Source organism: Dromiciops gliroides, chromosome 5 (assembly GCF_019393635.1).
Source record: "Dromiciops gliroides isolate mDroGli1 chromosome 5, mDroGli1.pri, whole genome shotgun sequence".
Lineage (NCBI taxonomy): Eukaryota > Metazoa > Chordata > Mammalia > Microbiotheria > Microbiotheriidae > Dromiciops > Dromiciops gliroides.
This window is the reverse complement of record NC_057865.1, coordinates 38330806-38338225: the sequence shown is the minus strand read 5'-3', so window position 1 is coordinate 38338225 and position 7420 is coordinate 38330806.

The following is a 7420-nucleotide window of genomic DNA, read 5'->3' as shown; positions in this document are numbered from 1 at the left end:
AAATTGAGGCAGTTTGTCCCAAACACTCCACAACCAGATTAACATGTAATTGGGAAATATTTAGCAAAACAAATAAAAATACAATAGAACATAGATAATGTTAATCTGTAGTTTTCTAAGTCAACATGCACAGTGTTTCTGTATGAGTGTGTCATCACTGGGCTAAGATACAAACAATGACTCACTTATGTCCAGAGGCAGTAACTCAGATTTACAAGATTTCTGTTCTCTGATCTTTTGGAGAGTTTATAGGGTCATTTTTAAAAACACAAAAATATAAATACAGAGAGTTCATTACCAAGTAAGTTATAGGGAAAGCGTGTGTATATAGAAAGAAAAAAGGACAAGGACAAAGCTAGGACTGTACTAGGTACCAGGGATACAAAGAAAAAAAAAAATCACACACCTTGCCTCGAAGTGCTTGCATTCTGCTGAGTAAGCAGAAGAACGCTAGATATCTCAGAGCAAGACATTAACTCCAAATAAAGAGTTTCCTGAAAAAGAAACAATTCCAGGGACATTAATAAAGGAACACCAAATAGTTCCATGCACTCCTAGCTGCGAAACACTCCAAAAAGAGAGGGGAGGTTAGAGAAAGAACACAAGTAACCATGAATGCCATGTTGGAAAGAACATTGAACTTAGAGCCAGGAAACGCTAATCTCTGCCTCACGATTACGCCATTCCTCTCACCGAGCCTCAATTTCCACATCTGTAAAAGGAGGAGACTAGACTAGAAGGCCTCTTAGATGTCTTCCAGTTCAGACGCAGCTCCAAAGCCTCCCAAGAACATGAGCGGGCCTCCCTATTAGAGAGCCCTCTGGGTCCAAGTGTGAGCTAGGCCACATCAGATTCCTTCCTCCTCCCTATTCAAGTCAATGGCAGCCTCTTCTTCCCTTGGCACACTTCCTCCCCACCTCTGGACTGATCAATCTGCCGGCTTCCCAACAAGGACCTGACTCCTGGAGTTTATCTCGCTTGCTCTTTCTTCACACCCTAAAACCAGCTTGCTTCTCTTGATCTGAAGTTTTTTCCAGCTATAAATAGAGCCAGGGAAATATGTCCTGTCTCTCTGCTGCTCTCAAATGGTCCCTGGCCATCATAGCTTCTGCTCTCACAGTCCTCACAGTCCTGCCTCACCCTTCCGGCCTCAGACTCCCTAGCCCATCTCCATTCCTTACAAGCTATTTAAACCCTGAATAAGTCACCTCACCTATCAAGTAGTGGGTAATATCACCTGCCCTGCCTACCTCAGGTGTAGCCAAAGCACTTTGGAGACCATAAAATGCAATATAAATATGGGTGAATGTAATTGCTATTTTCAATGCTACGGCTACTGAGGAGGGGGAGGAGGAGGAAAAGTAGGAGACAAGTAGCAAAGCAAAATAAGAGAAACTTTTTTAAGTAAGTGGCAATCACCCACAAAAGAATCTTCCCCAGGGAAGAGAGATTATGAGTACACTGAATTTAGGCAACCCTTGTTATACAACAAAGGGGGAAGGAAAGGAGGGAGGGAAGGAGGGAAGGAGGGAAGAAGGGAGGAAAGAAGAAAGGGAGGAAGGGAAGAGGGAAGGGAGGGAGAGAAGAAGGAAGGAAGGAAAGGAGGGAGAGCTATTAAGCTATGAAGAAGAAGAAGAAGAAGGAGGAGGAGGAAGAGGAGGAGAAGGAGAAGAAGAAGAAGAAGAAGAAGAAGAAGAAGAAGAAGAAGAAGAAGAAGAAGAAGAAGAAGAAGAAGAAGAAAACAGAATCATATAAAGAGCCATAGAGGTTTGTGCACTTTGTGAAGAGATTGTAACACATGATGAACAACAAATTCTTCAGGACTTGTGCAAAGGATGTCATCAAAGAACTATGTGACTGCTAAGTTTATATCCCAAAGACAGCCCCAAAAAGAGAAAAGGGCTTCTTTGTACAAAAAATATTTATAGCAGTTCTTTTTGTGGTGACTAAGAACTGGAAATCAAAGGAATGCCCCTCAATTGGGGAATGGCTAAACAAGCTGTGGTATATGATGGTGAGGGAATATTATTTTGCTATAAGAAATGACAAGCAGGATGATTTCAGAAAGGCCTGGAAAGACTTGTATGAACTGATGTATAGTGAAGTGAGCAGAAACAAGAGAACTCTGTACACAGAGACAGCAATATTGTTTGATGAAGAACTGTGAATCTCTTAACTATTCTCAGCAATACACTGATCCAAGACTAATGATGAAGCCTACTCTCCACCTCCAAAGAAAGAACTGATATTGATGGAACACAGACTGAAGCAGGCTATTTTTCACTTTCATTTTTTTCTTTTATTCAAGTTTTCTTATACAAAATGACTAACATGGTCATGTTTTACATAATTGGACACACATAACCTACATCTGATTGCTTACTGCCTCATGGAGGTGGGGGATGAGAGGGAGGGAAGGAAAGACAAAATTTGGAACTCAAAACTATAAATAAAAATATTTATTGCATTAAAAAGACAAAGACCAATGTTGAGGCCAGGTGATCCTACCCATCACACCTGTGACACATTTCCCAAGAAAATATATTTGGCAGAGATGTGACCCAAATGACTCACCTCTTACAAATGTTGTGGAGGGAAGCCTGTCTCCGAACGGCCAAGTAAAAATGTTTTGTCAGTTGTTAGTCAAATGAAATGATTTTTGTCTCCCCAAAGTGAGAGGAAATTTTCATTCATTTAGATCAAACTGGATGTTCTGAACTTTGAAACCTCTGGAGCACCCCTTCCTCAGGCAGCAGGCCTGATTTCCAAAACCAGGACTGGGTACCCACTCCTTGCAGGGTCCTGCTGACACTGGCATCCCCCAGAGAATGCCCCAACGATGTCTTATACTAAAGCAGCTGGTAGACACAGATCCATCTCATTGTCCCTGGGATTGCCCCCAAGCAATGGAACAATTTCACACGCAAATTATTGGAACTAGAAGTGGAATCCACCTACTCCAACCCCAGCATTTTCCAGATAAGGAAAATGAGGCACCGCTAGCATTTGAACCCAGGGCTTTATGCTCCGAGTCCACTACACTACAACTGAAGTATCTCCCTTCACATGTGGGAGAAAGAACCACAGACATTCGATTTAAATGCCCCAACCCTAAAGCCTAGGGACTGTTGAAAGCAATTTGAGATTATAAACTCTTAAAAAGTATGGACAGGGGGCAGCTAGGTGATGCAGGGGATAAAGCACTAGCTCTGGATTCAGGAGGACCTGAGTTCAAAGCCAGCCTCAGACACTTGACACTAGCTGTGTGACCCTGGGCAAGTCACTTAACCCTCATTGTCCTGAAAAAAAAAACGTATGCACACATCACCCAATAACTTTGCTAACCCTCACAGCTCCTGCTCAATCACTGTTGCCACAGATCCCACAGTGGGAAATAGAAATGGAGACTCTAGGCCTGCAGTATAGTCCAATGGCCTGAATTAGGAGTCAACAGATCTGGTCAGCTCTTGTAGGGTGGGCAGCCTCTGCCAACTTCTCCCCAGCACATTTATGTAGATGAGAGACAATATCTCTGAGTGGATAGAATGACTTCCTGACTCCCAAGTCAGGAAGACCTGGGATCCTGGATTAATGCATGCAATTACTGTGTGAACCTGAATAAGTCACCCAATCTCTCTGAGACTCAGTTTCATTCTCTGTAAAATGGGAATGATCATTGTCATAGCATTTCTTTCACAGGGTTATTTTAAGGAGCAAATCAAATCAGTTCACATCTACAGATTACTTTGTGAATACTAAGGTGCTTTAAATGTTATTATTTAGTGAAACCGGATGAAAATCAACCTCAAAGACACCTCTGAAGAGAAACCAGCATCACCAAAGAACCAAGTAGGCCCAGGAGCTTTGCAGAAGGTGAAGAGGACACTAACCCTCATACCCTCCTCCCTCCCCAGTTACGAACAGAATGGCCACACGAGAATGAGAATGTCTCAGTATCAGTCTTGGAAGAACCTCTTCAGCGAGAACCTCCCAGCTGCAGACCCAGGATAATGGCTTGCCAAGCCCTAAAAATGAACCAGGAGCTGGGTCCCCGTCCTACCACTAACTAACAATGTAATCTTGGCCATGTCATCAGAGCTTATAGAGTTTTTGTTTCCTCATCTGGCAACTGAGGGGGACGTAGAGGGAGAGCAGTACCACTTGGCCCTGCACTTATCATGGGTTGTGGTGAAGATCCAAAGAGATATGAGTGGAAGCATGCTGAAAAGTGCAAAATACTATACCAATGAGGGGAAGGATTGTTATTCCTCTTGTTCCAATCTTTTCCTATGGTGTTGAGCTAGAAATAGTCCTGGGACAAGTTCCTATCTTTCTATCATTCTTTTATATTTAATATTCTTCAGGCTACTGTGCGGTTTTTTGGAAAAGAATAAGAGTACAGGGATGTGAGTTCCTCTTCAGCAGATTCACCAAAAGAACCTTCAAGAGAACTATGGCTGCAAACAGGTCCAGTGGGACAATCCTAACTCCTTCTCCTTCTCCTTCTCCTTCTCCTTCTCCTTCTCCTTCTCCTTCTCCTTCTTCTTCTCCTTCTCCTTCTCCTTCTCCTTCTTCTTCTTCTTCTTCTTCTTCTTGGCAGTGAGGGTTAAATGACTTGCCCAGGGTCACACAGCTAACATCTGAGCTAGCATTTGAACTCAGGTCTTCCTGACTCCAGGCCCAGCTCTCTATCCATTGAGCTGCCTAGCTGCCTCCTTCTTCACCCTCAGAATGCTATGTATCTATATTTTGAAAGCTTTTCATTCAATATAATTTAGAGAAGTGTTTGAGGCAGGATTTGAACACAGATCTTGATTCCAAATCTAGTGCTCTATTCATTGTGCCACCAAGCTGCCTCCAAAAATTTTTGCCCATAAATTTTTGAGGATCAGTGTTCTGTCCAACCAACTGCTTTGTCTGGGATGATGTTCCAGTTCCGGTATAATTTATTCGTATTATTGTCAAGGATATTTGGGGATCTGTGTGTATAATATGATGATTTATTATCAGTTCATTTGTAAAGGACAACATATAATTCTGGGCACCTCTCTCGATATCTATTAAATGTTTGCAACTGGTAGTGATATATCCTGTGGGTTCTCTTGTCTCCATTGCCTGATCTGTATTAATCAGTAAGCCTGGGCCCTTTGAATATCATGTCTATAATTCCTGGAGGCAATGATATGATCCTGGACCACCAACAAAAGGTCTCCTGTCTGCATAAGCAAACATAGAGGTTTCTGTCATTTGTCCTACACGTCTGTTGCTGTACTATTGGTTGAGCTCAGATATGGGGAGTAGGGATGAGGGGTAGGGAAAGGGTCCTTTTGATTCCCTTCTCAGACCTAGTCATATCATAGGTCTATCCAGAGGTAAACTATTTTCTGCTAGCCATTGGACAAATCCAGTGTCCTCTTTCCAGCCCTACTACTGCCCAGCAAAGCAATATATTTGTTCCAGAAGTATTTCTGTCGGCTTTTTTTACTTGTTTTTATCATGTGCCCTAAAGATATCTATCAGTCCTCTTCCTCCTTTCTGATAAAGTGTTAATTTACAGCTTCCTCATCAATATTGTACTAGTTTTTGTTATTCTATTATTAAAATGACATTTTGTTCTACCGCCTCAAGGTTCATGTAGTTGAGGAAAAGATAATCATGTTAATTCTTGGCAAATGCAGGTCCCAGGTTCAGAGCTGGAGGGAAATTTAGAAATCACCTCTCTAGCCCTTTTGTGGAAACGGTGGAAACTGACTCCTGATAGAATGTAATCTCCTTGAGGGCAGGAACTGTTTCATTTTTGTCTTTGCAACCCCAGCATCAAGCCTGGTGCCTGGCACCTGGAACACAGTAGGTGCCTGATTGCCCAAAGTCACACAGGTAGCAAGTTGCAAAACCAAATTTCAAACCCAGGGTGCTCTGATTCCAGATAACATGCTTTCCACTACATCAAATAGCCTCAGCCAAGACCAAGTTAAGCACCTTATCAATAAGAAGGGTTTCATTCTTTGTCTAGCACACAGTAGGTACTTAATAAAAGTTTGTTGATTGATTGATAGATTTCCTCTGGATCCCTCAATTCAACTCAACAGGCATTTATTAAATATCTATAATATCCCAGACACTGAGCTAGGTGCTGTGAATTCCAAGACAAGAATGAAACCCTTCATTCTGTTGGGCCCTAATCTTTCTTCTTTTCCTTGTCTTATTTTCCTTTTGTGACTCTAGGTTATTTTTCCTTAGAATCACATCAATGATTCTGAAGGATGAGTTTTCTTCCTGGATCATCCACAAATCTCTTCTATCCCTTAGTTAAATCAAGGCTTTGTGATTCCTATTAGGATTTATGCACAAATCTAACCCCACTACCATTCTCCTTTTCAGGTGTCAGTCTCACTAACCACCCCCCCACCACAACCTCTGGCTTCTTCAATATATTTGCAACTTTTGCTGAGCCCCTTCATCTATTTAAAAAAGAAAAGAAAAGAAAAACAAAAACAAAAACAACACACACACACACACACACACACACGGACACACACCTTCCACCCCAGGAAAGACAAAAGGGGTTATCGTTGTTCCGAGTTTATTCGTGTACAGCTGTGCATTGTTGCGGTAACGAGCCGATTTTTTATGCCACTGACAGATTGGGGACGTTGCTGCTGGAGCTTGTTTCGCAGAACAGCAGAGACGTCTGATTTACAGCAGATGTGCTGCTGGTTCCGTCTGCAAAACAAGGTCCAAAGAAGGATCCCGGCGGACCCAGATTCTACTAAAGAATTTCCTGGTCTTGGGAATTAGGAGGAGGCTTGTTTGTGCCCAAAGTGCGTTGATTCTGCACCTTTGCAGATGCGAAAGGTCACTCTGCCTCTAATATTAATAAATATTCCATATGGACCAAAAGGGAATGTTCCCCCCCCCCCCCCCGCCGCTGTGTTTTTCTGAGAACACAGCACCACCTTGTGCCGATATTCAGAACTACATGATGTGTCAAACTTTTTTATTAGATTTTTTTTTTAAGATTTTTATTTTTTATTTTAAAAGACAATAGTATGTTTTGGATATGCCAGTTTTTCTTACCCCTCCAACAGGTCATTTTCGCTAATCTGATACGCTCGATTTGCTTTTCTTTAATTATTAGTGATTTTTAAAGATGGTTGTCAATAGCTTGGATTTTTCCTTTGAACCATTTCTCTATTTGGGAATGATTCTCATCCCTATGTAGGGGGTTCCAAAAGTTTTAATGCAGTAAGAAGCTTTAATAGCTAAAGTAGCAAACCCTCTATCTAACGCTCCACCTTGCAGTCCCCAACAGTGAGTCTGTAGGTATGGCCACCTGGCTGCCCAGCCCAGCACAAAACAAGCCCACCCGCTATCACCTCAATGTTTTAAATGGTGGGCCAAAAGTAACAGTCCCTTTGTC